The sequence below is a fragment of the Chiloscyllium punctatum genome, chromosome 19 (assembly GCF_047496795.1).
Source record: "Chiloscyllium punctatum isolate Juve2018m chromosome 19, sChiPun1.3, whole genome shotgun sequence".
In the NCBI taxonomy this organism is placed as follows: domain Eukaryota; kingdom Metazoa; phylum Chordata; class Chondrichthyes; order Orectolobiformes; family Hemiscylliidae; genus Chiloscyllium; species Chiloscyllium punctatum.
Window position 1 is genome coordinate 77,703,635 of NC_092757.1, and position 22,999 is coordinate 77,726,633.

Consider the following 22,999-nt stretch of genomic DNA (forward strand, 5'->3'; position numbering starts at 1 on the left):
CCCATGGGGAACAAAAACTAGTGAGAAGGCTCAACAATAAGTGGAAGTCAGAAATGCTGAATCTAGTAGGCTGGTACAAAGTAAAAAAAAATGTAAATGAGAAGTCTAATCCCCACTTGAGACCCCCACAAAGGCCTCAGATTGAAGCAAATCTAGTTGGTCTAACCAACATCTTTGAAGAGACTGCTGCAGGCCACAAAACAACAATGCAACTGTTCACCTCCTAGCCCCACATTCAAAGAACAAAGATCATTCTACTGTGGGCCTCTATTAGCCTATACAGAGGAACCTCGATTATCTATCAATTATCCGAATTTCGGATTATCCGAAGAAGATCTCACGGTACCGATAGAAACATTACATCAAAGAGATGTTTCCAACACTGATCATGTCTTTTGTTTACAATTATTAAAAACGAACTCGGCTTACTGAAATGCTGCCGAGAACAGTCCTGGACATCGATGGGAGTCCAGGCACCATCCCCAAATGACTGACAGGCCACCCTCTCTCCCGCACACTTTCCCTGAAGTTTTACACAGGGGTGCACCCTAAACCCCCCTTCCCCAGATATCACTCCAACATTGTTCTGTACAGGACAAAGGTGGAACTTGCCAAAAAATTGCAGTAAAAATTTGTGTGGGGCTGGGTGTGCACGCGCTATTTTGAGACTCACCGCCCCCCCAAAGGCAGCAGCAGTCTTTCTGTTGGCGTCCAGTCCGGCTATCCCGGAGAGGGGGAGGACCAGAAGCAGTGTGGACGGACCAGATGTAAGTGGGGCCGGACAGGGAGGCGGGGTGGGGGCAGACAGGTGGTGGGGTTAGGAGGTGGCGCAGACGGCGGATGATGGGTGGGGTGGGGGCAGGGATGGACTGGCGGTGTCGGACAGGTTTCGGGGTCGGACGTGGGCAGGATTATGGGGGTCAGATTGGGGTGTTGGATGGGGGCGGGGCTGAGAGGATCAGAAAGGAGCTTACGTGTGGTGCTGCCTAGTCTCCTGAACGGGGAGTGGACTTAGCAAGTAATTGCTATGTCAATCCCATTGAACTGATTTGGGGGGGGGGGGTTGCAGTGGAGCGGAAAGGCTGGAGGCTTCAGCAATGTTGCAGGTTCGTTATACAAAAAAATGGGCATCTGCTCAGAGACAAACCCTGAGACAAAGGGGGAGCAAGGCAGGCAGAGTGATGAAAAAAGAAACTTCAGAAAACTCCAAGCCCCAGAGGAGAGGCAGTGAATTAATTAACTGATCCCAAATCGTTCGGATAATCAAGGTTCCTCTGTAAAACCAATCAACTGTGGCTGTGCTTTTCACGTTAATTTTGACTTCTTTCTCCATATCCAGTTTTCAACTGCGTCATACCTGTAAATTGTTGCTAATCTTGCCAGAAGCCATCCTAATGAGGCTCAAAGCCTAACATCAGAGGCACTTCAGTCCTCACCATTCAAGTCCCTGACTGCCCAAAAAAAAAATGACCAAATTTGTAGAAGAATGTAGTCTACTGTGGGGCTCAGTGGCTCAGCCACCCCAACTTTGTCCTAGGAACTGTAGAAAACCTGGGAGAGGCAGCCAGTACAAGAGTCCAAAAGAGAAGGCTGACACATTTGCAACAATAACCAGCCAGAAATATTGAGATGATCTATCTCTGCCTCCTCCTGGAGGTGCCCAGCATCAGAGATATCATTCTTCAAGTCTTTTGATACACTCCATATAATAACAAGAAATGGTACTGGATATTGCAAAGGCTATTGGTTCTGATAATATCACAATTGCGGTACTGAAAACATGCTCCAGAAATAGCCCTGTTCTCAGCCAACCTATTCCAATACTGATACAACCTTGGAAAGTACCAAGCAATATAAAAAATTGACCAGGAAAGTTATTTGCATAACAAATAAGATGATTACTACCCTTAGTCATCAGCAATGATAGAAAAAAAACACTTTTGACATAGTACTGTCAAATGGCACTTGTAATGAAATGACCTGCTCACTGACACTTAGTTTGGGTTCCACTGTTACCACTCAGCTCTTGATTTCATTACAATCTTGATCCAAAAAAACAAACAAAAGAGCTAAAATCTCAGTGAAGTAGTGTGACTGCCCTCGACATCAAGGCAGCCGTTAACCAAGTACAGCATCAAGTCCTCGAAAAACTGGAGTTAATGAGAATGAGGAGAAAACTTTCCACTTGCTGAATTCATGTTTAACGTAAAGAAACAAAGAACAAAGAAAATTTACTGCCCAGGAACTGGCCCTTCGGCCCTCCAAGCCAGCCAATCCTAATCCACTGTCTAAACCTATCGCCTGATTCCTAAACATCTGTAACCCTCTGCTCCCCACCTACTCATGCATCTGTCCAGATGCACCTTAAATGAATCTACCGTGCCTGCCTCTACTATCTCTGCTAGCAACGCATTCCAGGCACCTATCACCCTCTACATAAAGTACTTTCCGCACATATCCCCCTTAAAAACTTTTCACACCTCACCTTGAACAAATGACCTCGTTATTGAATCCCTCACCCTGGGAAAAAGCTTATCTCTATCCACCCTGCCTATACCCTTCATGATTTTGTAGACCTCAATCAGGTCCCCCCCTCAATCTCCTTTTTTTCCTAATCAAAACAAACCTAACCTACTCAACCTCTCTTCATAGCTAGCACCTTCCATACCAGGCAACATCCTTGTAAACCTTCTCTGCACCCTCTCTAAAGCGTCCACATCCTTTTGGTAATGTGGCAACCAGAACTGTACACAGTATTCTAAATGCTGCCAAACCAAAGTCTTGTATAATTTTAACATGACCTGCCAGTTCTTATACTCAATACCCTGTCTGATAAAGGCAAGCATACCATATGCCTTCTTGACCATTCGATCCACCTGCACAGCCACCTTCAGGGTACAATGGACCTGAACTCCCAGGTTTCTCTGCTCGTCAACTTTTCCCAATGCTCTTCCATTTACAGTATAGTTCGCTTTAGCATTAGATTTTCCAAAATGCATCAACTCACATTTGCCTGGATTGAACTCCATCTGCCACTTCTCCGCCCAACTCTCCAGTTCGTCTATATTCTTTGACAGTCCCCTATTCTTTCTGCTACTCCACCAATCTTCGTGTCATCTGCAAACTTACTGATCAGACTATCAATGTCCTCTTCCAGATCACTTATGTATATCACAAACAGTGGCCCCAGCACTGATCCTGGTGGTACACCACCGGTAACCTTTCTCCATTTTGAGAAACTCCCTTCAACTACTACTGTCTCCTGTTGCTCAACCACCTTGCACACCATGTGACTTCACTTTCTCCATTAGTTTACCATGGGAAAACTTATCAAACGCCTTACTAAAGTCCATGTATACGACATCTACAGCCCTTCTTTCATCTATTAGGAAGATGGTTTCATTATTGGAGATGAAGCATTCCTGCTCTGGGACTTCAATGCAAGAGCTCCTCAAGGCCCAACTGCCTTCAGCTGAATCAATGACTTTCCCATTACGATAATGATAGAAATGGAGGTGCTTGTTCAGAACATTTGGTGGTACTCGGATACTGAAGCAGTCCCTGCCCATTTGAGGCAAGACCTGGACAACATTCAGCCTTGAACTGATGTGTCCGCAACATTTGTGCCACACAAATTCCTGGCAATAGCATTTCCAACAAGAGAATCTAACCAGTGCTTTTTGACCTTCAATGAATTCTCCACTATCAACATCCTAGGATAGTACCACTGATCAGAAACTGAAATGGACTCGCCATATACATGCTGTACTTACAAAACCAGATCAGAAGCGGAGATCCTCGGATCTCATGTTTCCCGTAATGATGGTCCAGCATCTACAAGGCATAATTCAAGACTGCGTTGGAATTCTTTCCACTTGCCTCAATTGACGCAGCTCCAACAATGCTCTCAAAGCTTGAAAGCATGTAGGACAAAAATCAGTGTGCTTGTTTGGCACCCCATCCATCACCTCCAATATTTACTCCCTTCACCACTGCTGCGTACTGACAGCAAAGTGTATCATCTACAAGATGCACTGCAGTAACTCTATGGAAAGCACATTTCAAAACCTAGAAGAAGAGCAGCAGATAAATGGAACATCAACATCCGCAAGGTACCCTCTAAATTATATACCATCCTCATTGGAATTATAATCACCATTCCTGTTGTGGGGTGAAAATCCAGGAATTCCCTCTTAAAAGAATTGTGGGCATCACTGTGCCATTCAGACTGCAGTGGTTCAAGGAGGCAGCTCACCACCACATTCTACAGAGAAATTAGGGGTGGCAATAAAGACAGGGCCTTGACTCTAACAAGACCATGACCTTATAAACTAGAATCAATTGGTTTCTCATGTTTCATATTAAATACTTTTAATGAAAATTTCAATAAATTTGAAATTTCTCTTCAATCTTCAACATCACAAAACCTAAATGACTATAACCAGAGTTATTATATAAATATGTTATAATTAGGTGCGTGCTATAATGAGAATGTTTATTTATGGTTTCTCTTATTACAGTGCAGTCATAGGCAATGAATTACACTTGTGGCTTGGCAGGATTCATATATCTACTTTCGACATGGGACTTTTACAGAACATACCAAGTGACCTCTGCTGGAAGTGCACATGTGGACCTTATGCTGCACTGCTCCCTTCTGCCAGGTTGAAAAAATTGCCACCGCTCACCATTAAGGCTCTCTTATAAATAACAGCCTTTGTACGATAAAATACCAGCATTTCTAGCAAGGTTGTAACATTTAAAAGATGGAAAAATTACCAAATGTACTCCTGCTCCTATTTTCTCTATTTCTGAAACAGACGCACTGGAGTTGGCTAAACTGGGAGAATGAAATGGAGTCCTTACGGAAAGCAGGATGTAAGGAATTGTAGTCAAGATAGCTGTGGGAGTTGGTGTATTTCCAATGCATGATAGTAGACAGCTTAGCCCTGAAAATGGAGAGAAAGACAAGTTAAGGAGGGGAAAGAGTCAGAGATGGCCCAAATGAAAGTGATAGAAGTTTGAAGGTTCATATCAAAACTGATTAATGCTCCCTTTTTGGGAGAAGTCTTCATCCAATTAGCATCACTCTGCAGTTGTAGCAATAAGATTTTACGTTGTCAGCTTCTGATTCAATACTTTTTAAGTTGAATTAATCCTGTAGTGAATACATCTGAAAAATTTTAATTAAAACAATTAGGAATCCCTGATTTGGTAAAGAAGAATGTAAAACGCACATCCTAAAGCCCAGGTTCAAAAGCTTGCACAAGTGAAATCTGTCCATTCTTTGGTGCTTCACAGGCCAAAAGGTTATTGCTTGTTTCTCTACCCCAGGGAAAGGGTTAGAAGAAATGTGGTTCCATAGTAAGACAGAAGATAAAAATGAAATGCAGCTGTGCATCCACACCCTAGAAAATTCCAATTTTCCAGTTCATGTTGAACCTTGAGAATAAAGGAAAATGTCTACAGAAAGTAGTAATAAACAACATAAATGTTTCTTTTATTCATTGAGCAATAAAAATCATTCAGAGCCTTCCATTTATTGAAACTTCAATACATTGTGTTGGTTATTGCACTTGGATATTTCAGACTAACATCTACTACACTTGCATGTGTAAATTTAAGATAAATCAACATTTCTTAGCCTATGTTACTTTAGAGCTTGAAGTTAATTTAGTGCTCATTGAAGATGAAATAAAATTTGGAAGCAATGATAAAAACAACTAATTGGGAACAAAGGACAAGCAATTTAACACAACATTCAAAGGTATATCTCAAATAAATCAGCATAATCACAAATTTCCCATGACACATGAAATCTTGTACAGTTTCTAATCAAATAAGAACCTAGCATCCTTTCATCAAGTAAGTCACTTGTCTAACAATACAAATCTTTCAACAAAACTGCACAATTCGAATAATAGGAGCATGAACTTCAGTCAAGTCAAATTTATGCCATGATGAAGAGCTAACTATGCAGCATTGCATCACTGCAAAACTATAAGTTCAAAGTACAAGGAAATCAAATCAAATTAGAAGTGGGTCAGTGAGAACCTGTCTGAAACTCATTAATCAAGTCTTTAGCGCAATGCACACATTACAAGTCTCAGTTACAAATACCTCAAAAGATACTGCTGCCTGATTACAATAATCATGTTGAGAGTCTTCTGGATTTCTGACTGCAAACAACTAACTTATTTAATCATATGATGGCCAAGTCCACCATATAAATAAAAGTGAAAGAACATTTTAAACATTAGCTCAAATATATATCATGCTCATCACAAGCTCAAGATCCAGTACAAGATCAACCTCAGCTGAATTTGCAGGTTATACATTCTGACATAACACACAACTCATTAAAGTTAGTGGGTAGATCAAAATGGCCAAATTTGTACGTTCATTGTATTAGAGACATCCTGACATACAAGCACTTCTCAATGGAGGACTGTTAAAATGGGTAGATCTTATCTGCTTACTGACTCTCCAGAACAGAGATATTCCAAAGCATCTCAATAATTTGAACAGCCTCTTCAAATGGCTGCAAATGGCATCATGTTGATCTGGAGAGCGACCAACTTTGTGGATGATCAGCTTCAGGCAAAATAATTTTTAAACCACTGTTAAAGATTGTGGAAACATAGTTCAGGCACAAAGTAGGTGAGTAAGGGAATTCTTAAATCTCTTCCTAAAAATCTAATTGGCTATATTTCATGTTTAATATTTTATTGTAATGCACTGTTAAGTTTAAATTTCATCCAGACTCGAGGAAGTTTGAGCTCTCAAGTTGAGAGCAGCTATAGAGTTACAGGGACAGGGTGGGGTGCTCTTCAGAGGGTTGGTGCAGACTTGATTGACCAAATGGCCTCTTTCAACACTAGGGATTCTAAGATTCTAAAGTTAACTAAAGAAATCAGAGTAAATGTTTTCTCTACTTTGGGTTGAGCTAACTTTAGTTTCAAAGCACAAAAACAGTGACCTCTGAATGCAACTTTGAAAAAAAGAGCTGAGAATTGAATCAGTCAGGGAGTTGGTGGAACAAGGTGCTTTTGCTACCTTTATACACGACCAAGAAATTTGTTCTAAACTCTACTACAGAAGACTTGGAAGGGAAGGAGGACATCAAGAAAGTTAAAATCATTGAGGAAGTGATACTGAGCAAACTGTTGGAAGGACAAGCAGAACAAGTCAGCACGAACTTCATCCACAGTTTTAAAAGAAGTGGTTAATGTGATAGTTGATATACTGGTTTTAATCTTCTGAAGCTCCCTAGATCCAGGGAATGTTCTTTAGATTGGAAAATAGTGAATGTAACGGAGGTTCATATTCAGTTTTAATAAGCAAAAATAAAGACAGATGAAGATTGATTCTGTTGTTTTATATAGTCAAACCAGCTGCCAAAAGTCATGGAATGAGTTTAAGCATGAATAATCATCAGTTGGGAGAAATAATAGAAAAGTGTCAATATCATGAAACCATATCCCAAACAGATTCAGCAGCTACAGAAAAACGAGTAATATAATCAAAATCAAAACTTAATTACAGCAAGGTTTGGAAACAGTGTTGCTTCACTTCCATAGCTTTAAACAGTGACATGCCATCATACCATAAAGAGCAACTTTGGTTTGTTGACAGACAATATGTTTGATCATGTGAATTAGTTTGCCTCCCAATACCAAAAACAGTTATGACTATTCATAGATGAATACACATGAAACACCTCCTTAATCATCACTGATTATCATATGTCACTGACATTCGGATGACAGACCCACTGATTTTACTGTAATCTGTGATAATACAATGAAAAAGATAATGTGACTAATGATTTTTTAAATGGTATTATGGTCAGTACAATGCCATGTCACTGAAGTAGTCATCCCTTAAGGACATTTGCCCGTTTTCTGTGACAAATAACTGTTTGATGAGAAAGGAACAATTAAGCAATTGTTCAAATCTTAGAGAATAGAGATACAATGGTCCTCCTCATACCATTCTCCCCAAAAATCTCCAGCCACCCTGACTACACAGTTTGCCATTTCCATTCTCAGCTGGAGATCCTAGATTTTGCCAGAAATAAGTTCCACAAGTGCATACAGTCCTTCATTACCTCATTGAGTGTAGCGAAAAACTAAATTTATTACTCAGGTTTTAGAATTTTAAGGAACAAATTTCTAACTGCAGATAAAGGGAGTATCGGCTTGAGAAACCAAAAAATACCTGCGATGCAAATGCAGTTCTAAATAACCTAGATTTAAGCACAAAAACTAACCTACATTTGTCTTGCAATACCAGAATTGATCTTTAAGAACAAATTTAACAAATATTCCATCAACAAGCTTGGCAGGAATTCAGAGTGAACCTTCGTTAGAAAGTGCTTCCAGTTAGTTTATCCATGTGTATTTGCAGACAAAAACAGGCATTTCAGTTTGGATTTCAGGAGGGAAGAGTAGCTAGAAGATTTGCTCTGGCTTGCAGTTAGTGGGAGAAATCAACAGCGATTCTCAGTCTTACACTAGATAGCAGTCAATTTCAATAGTTACCTTTGTAAGTTAAAAATCACACAACACCAGGTTATAGTCAAACAGGTTTAATTGGAAGCACACTAGCTTTCGGAGCGACGCTCCTTCATTAGGTGATTGTCATGAAGGAGCGTCGTTCCGAAAGCTAGTGTGCTTCCTGTTGGACTATAACCTGGTGTTGTGCGATTTTTAACTTTGAACACCCCAGTCCAACACCGGCATCTCTGAATCATATTTTTGTAAGAGCTGTGTCAAAGCCATCAAAGCAAACTAAGAATAAACAGTATGACACCTTTAAAGAAAACTGGAGGAGGGCTTAGCCAAAAGTTAATGTAATTTTCTGTGTGTAACTTATACCACCAGGGATAGTATCCAACTGGGAATACCAAAATCAAAATAAATTCGGATGTCTGTGGCATATCTTTTGGACTTGTGCCAGTAAAAGTGGAGGGATCTTTAAGATTTCATAAGACAAAGCATACTCTTGAAAGGAAGTAAAAAGTAGAACTTAGTTTATAGAATTAGTCTTTATAAGCTATAGTGTTTACTTTGTTCAACTATTGTTTTTGTTTTTTATTTAAAAAAACCAAACACGTGTGGCATACTTCACTAAGTTAATTACAGGGTGCTCGGATTTCTCTATAAAAAAATTAAAGGCCCCTAATACTTCTGTAACGCAGATTTATGTGAAACTGAATAGTTTAAGAATCAGCATGCAACTTGAATGTAGAAAGTATCAAGAAGCAACTTATTCAAAAACCATGCAAGCACACTTACTAATAAAGGTCTTACAAGTGAACAATAAGCATGGCCAATTCTCTTTCTTGCAGGCCCAGTGATGAAAAATAGAACCACAAATGGTGCCTTTGCAAATTCCAGCTAAATTAGCCGAGAATGTGAAACATACTTTAGGTATATATATTCAGCTATCATTGCCTAAAATGACAGTCAACGATGCATCTTTAATTTATTATACTGAGAGTTCTCAACTTCGAAATCCAATGTTTTCAAGGATTATTTACTAACACATGGTACATTAGGTTGACCTTTGGGCTCTGTTTCCTTGGCTAGCTAACAACACCCTGCTTCCAGAGCTGTGAGCATAAATTGGTGGTTCTTGTGGGTGCAAGGACAGGGTTCCCAACTCTGGGCCAGGAGACACAGGTTCAAGTCCCACCTGCTCCAGTGATGTGTATTAACATCTCTGAAAAGGTTGGTTTATATATATATATTATATATATAATATATATATATATATTACACACACATGCACACACAGATGGCTATACTTAATAGGCCCTAGAGCAGACATCAAAATATTCTTAATTAATAAACATTTTGATGAATATATTAAAAAAGCCTTTACATATGTTTGTCTCATCATTTGATGAAGCAAATCTGTTAAAGTGCTTCATTTATTTTATTTCACAAGAATTTTGGGGGAAAAAATCTTTCTCCTGCAGAAAGAATTGCTTTTGACTTCTATACTCAGCAAATGCAAGGGTACTGATATAAAGTTGAACATTTGGCAGGTTACAAATCATCTATATGCTCACAATGATCTGATTTCGTTGTTGTCAGTTAGCCGCTATATCCTACACTAGATTCTGCTTTTTTGCGTGGATGAGAATGTTAACATGCAGTCAGTGGTCATTTAATTATTTGCACCAATGGCTTTCAAAAGCAAAGTGGACCAAAAAAAACTCCCAATGGAATTCTAACAGTGTAAAAAATTTGTAAATAGCTTAAATTGAATTTTTCTGCTTTGCAGCTGTTGCTGGCTCTAATTGTGATCCTTCCAGCCTAATCAGCAAGTATTACAAACACTAGACTGTGATGTTAGAAATTTGAAACTCTGAAACAAATTAATATAGTCTGTTAAAAATTCTATATTCTATAATTTTACCAAGTTAATGATAATACAATTATTTTATCTTGACTGCAATGACAAAAAGGCAAAGTGCAACAACTCCAGCAATGTAGCTAAATGTGCATGCACATCATCCATAAACTCTGGTATAAAGCTGAACCTTCTTGGGCGAAAAAAAGACATCGCTAAAGGAAAACAAAACTTCAATCCAGCTTGACATGTGGACACTGACCAATCAAGGATATCTCAACTCAGATGCTGTTTAAAGGAAGATAAACCATACTTATACTGCCAGCATTGTTTTATTGAGTGACTAGCAAATTTAGTGTCAAAGCTAAGCTTACATTTGAAAACATGGAATTTAATACACCACCACCAGTTCTAGAATATTAACCAACTAAAAATGACGACTTTTTTGTCTGGGAGGAGAGATTACAAAATCATGTTTGGCATGTAATGCAGTTGGTAATAATAAGTATGAGGAGGATTATATTCTCAACTGAAAATGACAACACTTCCAGAGCTTTAAATGAGATATAATCAAGGCTACCTAAATCAATACTACAAACTTTGGTACTGAAGAAAGTAGTGAACTACACTAGTGAATTGTTAATTATTTTACCAAGTAACGTCGAGGCCGCTGCATCATACCTTGTTACAACAGCATGGCTCGATTTCATTGTAAAAGAGTATTGATACAGTCCACAGATTTACAAAGTTAGATATTATTTTCTGTAACACTGAAACATGCATGACCTTGAATAAATAATTAGCATATACAGTAATATTATTTGTAATACTGTGCAAACACACAAAACGGTCACCTCCCACATTCCCCGAAATGGATGACGTACGGTCCTATTACATTGAAACAACGTCAGTATGAACTTATTGATGGTAAGTTTCATGACTACAGAACACCGGCACACCAACCAGGAACTGATTTTTTTTTGTTACTTGTGGATGATTGTTTACGATATACAAATATTCTCTGGACTGTGAAAATAGATAAACAAGTCTTTCAACATTAACCATAGCATATCTTGGCCAAGAAACACTCAAAATAATCAACTTTTAAAAGTTATTTATGCCACAAGAAAAGAGTCTAAGCAGCCCAGAGTCCACGTTGACTCTGCACAGCAAATCAGTCTGCCCCGTTCCCTCACCCTACCCTGCAGAACTTCAAGTTTCAAGTGCCCATTCAATCAAAAAGCTACATTCATGAAAAATGTAATTAGCTTTGTCTTGTTTTTCAAAAGATTTGCCACTTTTATCAATTCCACAATTTTTTGTGTACCTCAATACTAGCACAACTGTCTTGCTGGGGAGTTTTGCTGTACGAAGAGACTTTGGAGCGCAAGTGAAAGTGGAGTCACAGATAGATAGGATAGTGAAGATGGTGCTTGGTATGCTTACCTTTACTGGTCAGAGCATCAAGTATATGAGTTTGGAAATCATGTTGCGGCCTTACAGGACATTGGTTAGGCCACTTTTGGAATACTGTATGCAATTCGGGTTTCTCTCCTATTGGAAAGATAGTGTGAAACTTGAAAGGTTCAGAAAATATTTATAAGGATGTTGCCAGGGTTGAAGGGTTTGAGCTATAGGGAGAGGTGAATAGGCTGGGGCTGTTTTCCCTAGAGAGTTGGAAGCCGAGGGGTGACCTGATAAAGATTTATAAAATCATGAGGGCTATGGATAGGGCAAATAGGCAAGGTCTTTTCCTTGGGGTGAGGGAGCCCAGAACTAGAAGGTATAAGTTTAGGGTGAGGGGGGAAAATATAAAAAGGGACTTAAGGGGCAACTTCTTCATGCAGAGGGTGGTGCGTGTATGCAATGAGTTGCCAGAGGATGTGGAGGAGGCTGGTACAATTGCAACATTTAAAAGGCATCTGGATGGGTATATGTATAGAAAGGGTTTAGAGGGATACGGGTGAAGTGCCGACAAATGGACCTAGATTAGTTTAGTATATCTGGCCAGCATGGATGAGTTGGACCGACAGGTCTGTTTCTGTGCTATGCATTTTAGATTCTAATTAAATAAAGGTTGACGAAGATTGTTTAAGTAGCTTAAGTCAGTTACATAGGGCCGTTCAAAAAGTGTGCCAAAACAGTTAAATACAAAACACCAGGAACATGGTCAAACCTTACATTGTTCGAAAACAAGATTCAAGTAGTTCATATTTTGCATGAAAGCTAATGTATAAATGCACAAAGCTTGTGGCACTTTGGAGAAATTATTGGGGATGTGCAAAAAATAGGTTGAAAAGATAGATTTCGAGAAGAGTTTTAACAAAGATACAGAACTTGCATTTCTTAGTTTTCTTCACAGCAAAGGAATATTGCAAAGTACTGCACAGTCAACCAAGACTTTTTCAGAGGTGAAGTTACCATTCATAAGTGTACCAGCATCACAGGTCTCTCAAACAGCGATGAAGCAAGTGAACAAATTAATCTGTTTTTGATGTTTGACAGTAGATCAGAACTTTGGTCAATATTTAGAGTCATTGAGATGTATAGCACAGAAACAAGACCCTTAAGTCCAACTCGTCCATCCTAACCTAATGTCATCCCATTTGCCGGCATTGGGCCCATATTCCTCTAAAGCCTCCCTGTTCATATACTCATCTAAATGCCTTTTAAATGTTGTGATTGTCCTAGCCTCCACCACACCCTCTGGCAGCTCATTCCATATACGCACCACCCTCTGCATAAAAAATTGCTCTGTAGGTCCCTTTTAAATCTTTCCCCTCTCACCCTAAACTTATACCCTCTAGTTCTGGACTCCCCCACCCAAGGGAAAAGTCGTGTTTGTCTATTTACCCTATCCACATCCCTCATCATTTTATAAACCTCTATAAGGTCACCCATCAGCCTCCGATGCTCCAGGGAAAACAGCCCCAATCTATCCAGCCTCTCCTTATAGCTCAAATCCTCCAACCCTGGCAACATCCTTGTAAATCTTTTCTGAACCCTTGCAAGTTTCACACCACCTTTCCAATAGGAGGGAGACTAGAACTTCACACAATATTCCAAAAGTGGCCTAATCAATAATGTCCTGTACAGTCGCAATATGACTCCCAATTCCGATACTCAATGATCTGACTAATAAAGGGAAGTATACCAATCACTACCTTCACTATCCTATCTATATGCGTCTCCACTTTCGAGGAACTATGAATTGCTGGTCATTTGGTTAAAATATATTAATGGAACTTTTGCACTAGCATAATCAGAGCTTTAATTTCTGACAAAGTAATAAACTTTATTTTGGGACTGAGAAAACTGTCCATTAACAGAATGAATGACTTTCTCTTTTTTTGTTTCTATGCACTGCACTTTTCTTTTGCATTAAACATAGAGCGAAACTTTAAAACTCCACCCTAGAAGGTGGCTTCCCCTTGTGAGTTCAGCTATCCATAAAGTCCCACAGACAAGTATGCATCCACCAAAATAGGAAATGAAGCATTAGTTTAACACTTTCACTTCCTTTCAACTACTATGTTGAAGTCAATTTCACTTTCAAGAATTCAATTAAATATTAGCATACATTATGTTCTCACGTCCTGAATGGAGACTGAATCCAAAAGCTTCTGACTCAGGTAAAATACCTATTGCTGAGCCAAGCGGACACAAGAAAAGCAGAAGCCCAAAGATTTAGGAATAATGCCCCAGCTAAAGTAGGTAAGGATCTGAGCATACTGAAGCAATTTAGAGGGTATAGAATCAATAGTGTGTTTTATCAGTGCATATTCAGCATCATGGCTAAGTAAGTTAACACCCAAGGGTAAAGTGATGCACAGAGTTAAGGCAAAGTTTAAATGCCCGAAGCAGCGAAGAGCCCAAAAATTGTTTCTGGAGTCCTAAGTAGTAGCATATTTGGTATCAGGAAGGTTGCAAGGCAGACAGCTGACATGCCATTTAGAAATGATAACATAAAATAGACTATTCAATCCGATCTGTACTAGTTCATAACCCACCCAGCAACAGCTGTTATCCTATTGATCAAGTTCCTTTTTTTAATCTCAATGTCCTTATCACTACGTATCTCTTCTTCAGCAATCTATCCTATCCTTTTGAAAAAGGAATGCTCAGCTTTATTGTTAATTCCTTTGCAGATTTTAGTACTACTCAATGTGCTTCCTATCCAAATCCTGTAATGCTATTCACTTCAGAAAGACTTGGGTATTGGATTTAGTTATGTTAGTAATTTTTCATTTGTTTTCTATCATTGTTGTGTTATTAGTGAAAAACATAGTAGTTGAAAGGAAGTGAAATTGTGTCTGTAATAAAAACGGAATAACTTTACAGTAGAAACAAACTAATCAGAAAGCTGAACCTTTGAGTTTCTGCTAAAATCTGTACAGAAATTCAAGATGTATATAATTAGATTTACAAACAAGCTTAACATTAGTTGTCACTTTAATATTTTCTTTTTATACTATTTATCAGCTAACTACTAACTTTGCCTATTTCTAGTTTGGCAATCACCACAGAAAACAACATTGCAAGTTAAACCCAATATTGATCAACTTTGAAGCCTCAATAATTTATAATCTGGTCCAACTTTCAAGGCAAACTTATCGATCTGGGCAAGTAAAAACTCTGAGTTAAAAACCTTTTTAAAAGTTCTGCTCAGCAATTTGAGAAGATTTGTAGCTCAGGTTGATGGTAAGTATGTTAGCTCACTGAGCTTGAAGGTTTGTTTTCAGACGTTTTGTTACCATACTAGGTAACATCATCAGTGAGTGTCTACGGTGAAACGCGGGTGGTATGCCCCACCTCTCTATTTATAGGTCTTAGTTTCTTAAGTTGGATGATGTCATTTTGATTATTTTTCTTTTCAAGGGAAGGTAGATAGGATCTAAATTGATGTGATTATTGATGGAGTCTGGTTAGAATGCCATGCTTCTAAGAACTCTCATGCGTGTGTTTGTTTCACCCGTCATAGAATGTGTGTGTTGCCCCAGTCAGCTTGACATTTAGTTAAATCAAATACAACTTAATGTTAAATTGTGCTGTGTTATGTCATTTTTAACTTCAATATTATTGTTTGGCACAATGCATATTCAAGTCTATTCCTTGTTCAGGCCTACTGTAATGCAAAGACCCAAGCATCATAAAATGCCATCTACAAAACATAATCAAAATGTTTGTATTAACTAAAAAATCTAAATTGTAGCATTCTACAAAACAGAAAAAGTACAAGAGTAGGGTTGTTTAAAAAAAGTCTAGAAACAATATCAAATAACCAAAACAGTCAAAATTGAAACAATGTGATCAGATTTAGGGTGTAGTTTTGCTCGCTGAGCTGTAGGTTTAATATCCAGACGTTTCATTACCAGGCTAGGTAACATCATCAGTGGCGACCTCCAAGTGAAGCGAAGCTGTTGTCTCCTGCTTTCTATTTATATCTTTCTCCTGGATGAGGTTCCTGGGGTTTGTGGTGATGTCATTTTCTGTTCGTTTTTTGAGGGGTTGATAGATGGCACCTAGATCTATGTGTTTGTTTATGGCGTTGTGGTTGGAGTGCCAGGCCTCTAGGAATTCTCTGGCATGTCTTTGCTTAGCCTGACCCAGGATAGATGTGTAGTCCCAGTCGAAATGGTGGGGGGTTTTTTCATCCGTGTGTAGGGCTACATGGGAGAACAACCTATACAACGTATTCATGAAGAACGGATACTCAAAAAATACAATGCGCAGATTCCTCAAGAGCAAACCACGACAAGTGGACCAAACACAGCCAGAAACCCTAACCACCTTACCATACATCAAAGAAGTTTCAGAAATGACAGCCAGACTACTAAGACCCCTTGGAATCCTAGTAGCACACAAACACACCAACACACTCTCACAAAACTAACAAACTTAAAAGACTCAGTACAACCCATGGACAAAACGAACGTCATCTACAAAATTCCATGCAGGGACTGCCACAAACAAAGAGGAAGAAAGTTAGCCACCAGGATACACGAACATCAGCTAGCCACAAAAAGATACGACCCTCTCTCCCTCAACCTGAGCTACAAACCTTCACAAACCTTGCAATGTAATCAGAATCAGAACTAAAACATGATATGAAAAATGCTTAAGAGCAACAATCTCACATTTTGGAATCTTGACAACCAAGAGTTGCATTAAAATCTATTTAGCCAAGGATACATAGTGTTTCAAGTAAAAATTGCCACAAAATTTACCTTAAATTTGACCTCCCTCATCAAAAAGAAATCCTGTCCACAGAACAAATGTTTATTTTCTCTCTTCTCACCCTGAAAAGACAATCCTTTGCTAGTGTACAATTAAAAGCAATGGTAAGCTAAATCATTCTCCATGTGAGAGTATATTGGCAAGCTAATCAACAATGAAGTGCATTATCAACCGATTATATCTAATCAAACACCCCAAATGCATATCTTCCAGCAACAATTAAAGCACAGCAATGAGTACAAGTCTTGGCTGACTTTGTTTTGTCCCTTCCTAAATAGCAACAGCTGAAACAAATACAGCACCTCAAGTTGTTACTCCTAAGACCATCCTCATCTTGAGAATTAAACTTTCACCTTCAACCATGTACAGTTTACACAATTGATGTGGCATTGCCAACTTGTGATCAACAAATTAATTGCTTCTAGATTGTATTTGTAAACCAAAGAAGAGTTACGCAATCTTAAAAACAAGAGGGAAAAAAGTCAAAAAAAATAACTTTTTTTAAAATAAAATCAATACTGAAGGCAAAAATCTAGAATACCACAAAATAATTTTTAATAAACCCTTCTCCATCTGGATCAGTAAATTTGAATCAGCAGAATATTCTCTGCAAAAATGCATCTTTCTTTCACAGAAAATGTCAACTTTACATGAAATAATGCAGTGAATATTCAAAAATGAAAATGAGAAACTTATTGGTCAAGGTCAAAGTTATTTTTTGATAAACATCATGTGCTTTGAGAATTTTTTTAACACGTGCTTTAATTCAAATGCTACTTCTACAATTAGCAAAGGTAATTTGAGATCTCTGCAACATCTTAGTTACAAAGCTTAAAATTAAGCCTCCAGAATCTCAAAACAGCAATTCAAAGGACTGTTGTAACAGTAATTTTAAAAATTGCACCCCGATATATGCAAACTGCCTACAGCAGATAGTTAAATTGCAAATAAGCCTCTCAAAAAAGATACAATTCAGTCAACAGATATCAGTGCTTGCTTTCACTATTCTGACAGACCAGGATACATTTCCAATAATCCAGTATTAAGTATAGAGGTCTTGTCTAGTAAGTCTATGCTAATTTGCACTCTGCACATCATCGGAATTTTCAGTTATAGAGTCACAGAGTCAGAGATTAGATTAGGTTACTTACAGTGTGAAAACAGACCCTTCGGCCCAACAAGTCCACAGTGACCCGAAGCGCAACCCACCCATACCCCGACATTTACCCATTCATCTAACACTACGGGCAATTTAGCATGGCCAATTCACCTGACCTGCACACCTTTGGACTGTGGGAGGAAACCGGAGCACCCGGAGGAAACCCATGCAGACACTGGGAGAATGTGCAAACTCCACACAGTCGCCTGAAGTGGGAAATGAACCCGGGTTTAGCGTTAACCACTGTGCCACCGTGCCGCCCACAAACAGCACAGAAACAGAAACAAACCCTCCAGTCCACCTCAACCATGCTAACCAGATATCCCAACCCAATCTCATCTCACAAACTTGATAGAGATTTTTGTAGTAGTAACAAAGAGGATTGATCTTTTGTCCCTCCCCATGAATAAACAGTAAACAAAAGAAATTGTAATATTATTTGATAGAACTGAAATTTAAGAATTCCGCTCATATGACAAACTGCATAGATTTTGTTGAGAATTTAATAGTGACTCTTTTTAGAAATCTGTCAGGCATCTCTTTGCAAATATTATTGCATTTTAGAAGGAATTTTTAAAGTTTAAAATGGTCACTAACAAATTAATTAATTGGAAAACCTATATATGCATGGCCTCTATTCAATAACTTTATATTTAAAAATATAGTTTTCTCTTCGCAAAATCAAATTTGAATTTTGAGAAAAATATTCATTTTCCAACTTCCAAGCCAAAATGGATAACTTGTGACAAATAATCATTTGGATGATTAACAATTAAATAATCCTCTATAAACCTTGTAATAAAATTATACAATTTTCTTCCTGATGATGCCACCTGAAATTATAGAATTTAATATTTCTTTATTTAGGTTCAATACAAGCAGTATATCAATTTAGCGATTACAAATACTTCCTTCACTGTATAGCAATAGATTTAGTTTAGAATTCACCCATGTTAAATTACCAGCAAAATCCCCTCTTTACTACTTAAATGCAGAATTTTAATCATTAAACTTCACTCAAATTTAACGTTCAGGTGTTGTTCAACTACAGATGCCTTGAAACGTTCTGCACAGGTTTAAACATCATACTTTTTTGTAAAAATCCTGAAAGTAATTCTCCCATGCTCCAACTTCCAGGCTATAAAAGTGAGGGCATACCTACACACCAATGAACTTGAAAGTCATAGAGATATACAACATGGAAATAGACCCTTCGGTCCAACCCATCCATGCCGACCAGATATCCCAACCCAATCTAGTCCCACCTGTCAGCACCCAGTCCATATCCTTCCAAACCTTTCCTATTCATATATCCATCCAAATGCCTCTTAAATGTTGCCATTGTACCAGCATACAATGCAAACTTGCAGCTGCAGTCAACAATCTCACAGAAAAGTCAAAACTGAACAAAAAAATCCTCATTGAACAAAAATATATAAAGAAATGTCACAGCAGTTAACTAACGGGGGGTGGGGGGGTCAGATGACAGAAAATTGTAAACATTTTAGATCTGTCATCTGAACTCCTCCTTCAGAATAGTGCTTTGCTACAACTCCCAGAAATCATTATTCACCATGTATACATGTGCTAGATTTTCCTTTTACTGAAAGGAACTGCTGGAGATCACAGCAGGTCAGGTAGCATCAATGGAGAGACAGCAAACTAATGTTTCAAGTCTAGATAAGAGTTATAGAGACACACAGCATGAAAACAGACCCTCCAATCCGACTCGTCCAAGCCGACCAGATATCCTAACCTAATCTAGTCGCATTTGCCATCACTTGGACCATATCCCTCTAAACCCTTCCTATTTATATATCAATCCAGATGCCTTTTAAATGTAACTGCACCAACCTCCACCACTTCAAATGACAGCTCATTCCCTACACAAACCATCCCCTGCATAAAAAAAGTTGCCCCTTAGGTGCTTTTTAATTTTTCCCCTCACCATAAACATATGCCCTCAAGTTCTGGACTTCCCCACCCCAGGGAAAAGATTTGTCTATTTACCCTATCCATGGCTCTCATGATTTTATAAACTTCTCTAAGGTCACCCCTCAGCCTCCAGGGAAAACAGCTCCAGCCTATTCAGCCTCTCCCTGTAGCTTAAAACCTCCAACCCTAACAATATCCTTGCAAATCTTTTCTTAACCCTTTCAAATTTCACAACATCCTTCCGATAGGAGACAGACCAGAACTGCACACAATATTCCAAAAGTGGCCTAACCAATATCCTGTACAGCTGCAACATGATTTCCCAACTCCTATATTCAATGCTATGTCCAATAAAGGAAAGCATACCAAATGCCTTCTTCACTATCGTATGACTCTTCATCAGAGCTGAAGTGAAATGTGGAGGGACAGCAGTTCTGCTAGGTTTTTTTTGGGGGGGGTGGGTTAGTGTTGACATAGAAACATATTGATAGTTCAGATTAAGTAATCGGAATATGAAAATGGCAGAACAATGGTGCATCTCCCACCAAACATGAAAGAACAGCTAGATCTCATTGTGATGGGGTGAGGGGAGAGAGGACCTAATAAGAAGCTAAAAAAAGGGAAGATATAGGAGCTGGTTCGTTATTTAAAGGTGTTGAATTCAATATTAAGTCCAGAAGGCTGTAAAGTATCTAGTCTGAAGATGAGATGTTGGTCCTCCAGTTTGCTGTGTGATTCACTGGAACAGTGCAGCAATCAGAGGATAAGCCTTAGTGAGTTTTGAGAAGAGTTGTAGCTCAGGTTGAGTTCTGGATGCAAATCTACATCCAGAGGATAGGCGGATGAGCATGCGAGCATGACACTGTGTTAAAATGACCAGCTATGGCAAAGTCATGGCCCTGCTTGTGCACAGACCAGAGGTGTCCCACAAAGAAGTCACCCAGTCTGCGTTTAGTTTCTCCAATGTAAAGTAAGCAATGTTGAGTGCAGCAAATACAATACACACAATTGGAGGTGGTACAGGTGAAATGCTGCTTCACCTGTTAAGACTTTAGGACCTTGGATTGTGAGCAGGGAGGAGTGAAGGGTCAAGTGTTATACCTTCTGCACTTTTTCCCTCGTTTCATAATGCAATGAATAACTATGAATTTGGAGATAACTTGCAGGATTATCTACATCAAACCACAAATGTGTCATCACCACTATTTATCACAGGCTGCACAAGACCTTACAGGTTCATAGGGTGAGAAACATCAATCAGAATCAGTTGTTTCCAGTATTATCTCATTACTTCCTTGAAATATTAATATTTCTATACATACTGATTCAGAGATTGTGTATCATGTTGAAAATCTGGAATGAAATCACAACCTATACCCCTACTTGTTTAGCATAACTGCCCTTGAGAAGATGACTGTGAAACACTTTCTTAAAGTCTATTTGGTACGTATAACAGTTTTGTGTAACTGAGTGGTTTCCTCAGCAGTTTAAGGGTAGTTCAGGATTCTGGAGATACGTTTAGGCCAGACCAGCTAAGGAATTCCAAACACTTGCCCAAAATTAGATTAGTAAACTAATTTTTTTTAAAAATGACAATTGACAGTTTCATCATTACTGACACTAATTTTCAATTCCATACTTATTAATTTGTTGAACCTAAATTTCATCAGCAAGTTGGGAGTAAACCCTCTCTGCACCTCTGGCTTATTAGTCCATTGACATTAACACTGTACCACAATCTCCTTGAAGACAAATATATTGTAGGTAAACATTTTTTGAGATACAAATGACATTAAAACAATACAATTTACTCCAGATATATTAGTTTACAGAACTCTAGCAATTTATGTTCAAAAATATTTTGTTCAGTCTATATTAATCAACAGTTTACACAATCTAAGAATAAATCATAAACATCTAGGGCTAGCAAAATGTCAAGCACTGCACAAGTTAAAGGTCGGTTTATGGCTGTAAATGCTTTTGTTTTATTTTACTCAAAACGACGATTAACTCATTAAAATTATGTTGGAGAACTTTATACCCCAAATTCAGATATCAAAACATTAAAATGAAGGCACCCCTTTTCAGCATGATTACAATCCTCCCTCACCCTATATTTGACTTTTAAATTATTCTCAATGCAGCGCAGTATTTATCAATACTGACAGAACTGGAAGGCGTGGGGGAAAGCTTGCTTTTTGTAATTGAAGGACAAATCTGTCATTTACACGGTCCAAAAAAAAGAGGGAGGGGGCCCATAAAATTCTCTGGAAAAAAAGATCGTAAACACCAACCTTCGAGAATACTGTCACGACTCTTTTACAGGTTTGTAAACACCCGAAAAACGTTCAACTAATAATGAACCGCAGCTGAGTGAAAACCGTTCATTTCAAAAAGTGGTGAAAAACACAGACGCTGCCATTCTAATAAAGGCTTTCTTTATCCTAATGTTTTTTCTCCCCCTCTCTGACAAACAGACATGACGGATGTACGCAAGCTCGTACCAGCATTGCAGTCAGAGACAGTGAGGGGGGGGGGGGGGGGGGGAGAGAGAGAGAGAAGGAATTTGGGGCATCGGAATCCTGCATTTCTCCCTAATTAAAATATACAGTCATTGAGGAGAATTTATGGGTGAAGAGGGTGGTGTGGTTTGAAGGGTGTGTATGGGGGGAGGGGGGGGGGTGATGGTGGTGGTGAATGATATAATTTTACTGGGAGGGGGAGGGAAGGAGAGGAGAAAGGTAAGAAAATCCTCGGACTCACCAATGTGAAGCGGCTGCAATCCGGCCACAAATCGAGGAGAAAATTGTCAGAAGTGGAGCAAAAAAAAACTCCTCCCAATTTTTCTCCCCTCTCTCTCTCTCTCTCTCTCCCTCAAGATGGCGGAAGTGAAGGGACGGATTATGCGCACATTTACCTCACAGACTGCTCTCGGCCTCCCCGTCTCCGGCCGCCGCAGCCACCACCGCCGCCGCCACTTCCAGCATCCGCCCCAGTTGGCGGTCTCTCCGCCCTCCCCCGGGTACAGGGAGAGCAGACGAACTCAACAACTCCAGCCCTGGGTCTCTCGGTGGATCCCCTCCCCTTCCCTTCCTTCTCCGCCTTCACTTTCCCCTCCCCCCCCCCTCCCAACACCTTCAAAAAAAACAAAACGGAGAGGGACAACCCCACAAACCCCCAGCCTGGTGTTTTCGATATCGTGTGTGAAAATATATATATATATTTAAAAGCGGGGTTTTTTTCTGTTTGTTTTCAATGGGGTCTTGATGGAGAGACTTGTTTCTATCCACCACCTCCTCCTCCTTT

At 39.0% G+C, this 22,999-nt stretch overlaps 1 protein-coding gene across 4 annotated transcripts in view; it reads right to left on the reverse strand.

The window, feature by feature from the left end:
- Positions 1–22,790, reverse strand: part of taok1a (TAO kinase 1a) — a 169,935-nt gene extending 147,145 nt beyond the window's left edge. The window contains exon 1 of one of the 4 annotated variants that reach the window (XM_072589756.1): positions 22,611–22,790. The gene's annotated coding sequence lies outside the window, so the exon portion shown is untranslated. The other 3 variants (XM_072589757.1, XM_072589760.1, XM_072589759.1) reach the window with 3 other exon arrangements.
- Positions 22,791–22,999: the final 209 nt, after the last annotated feature.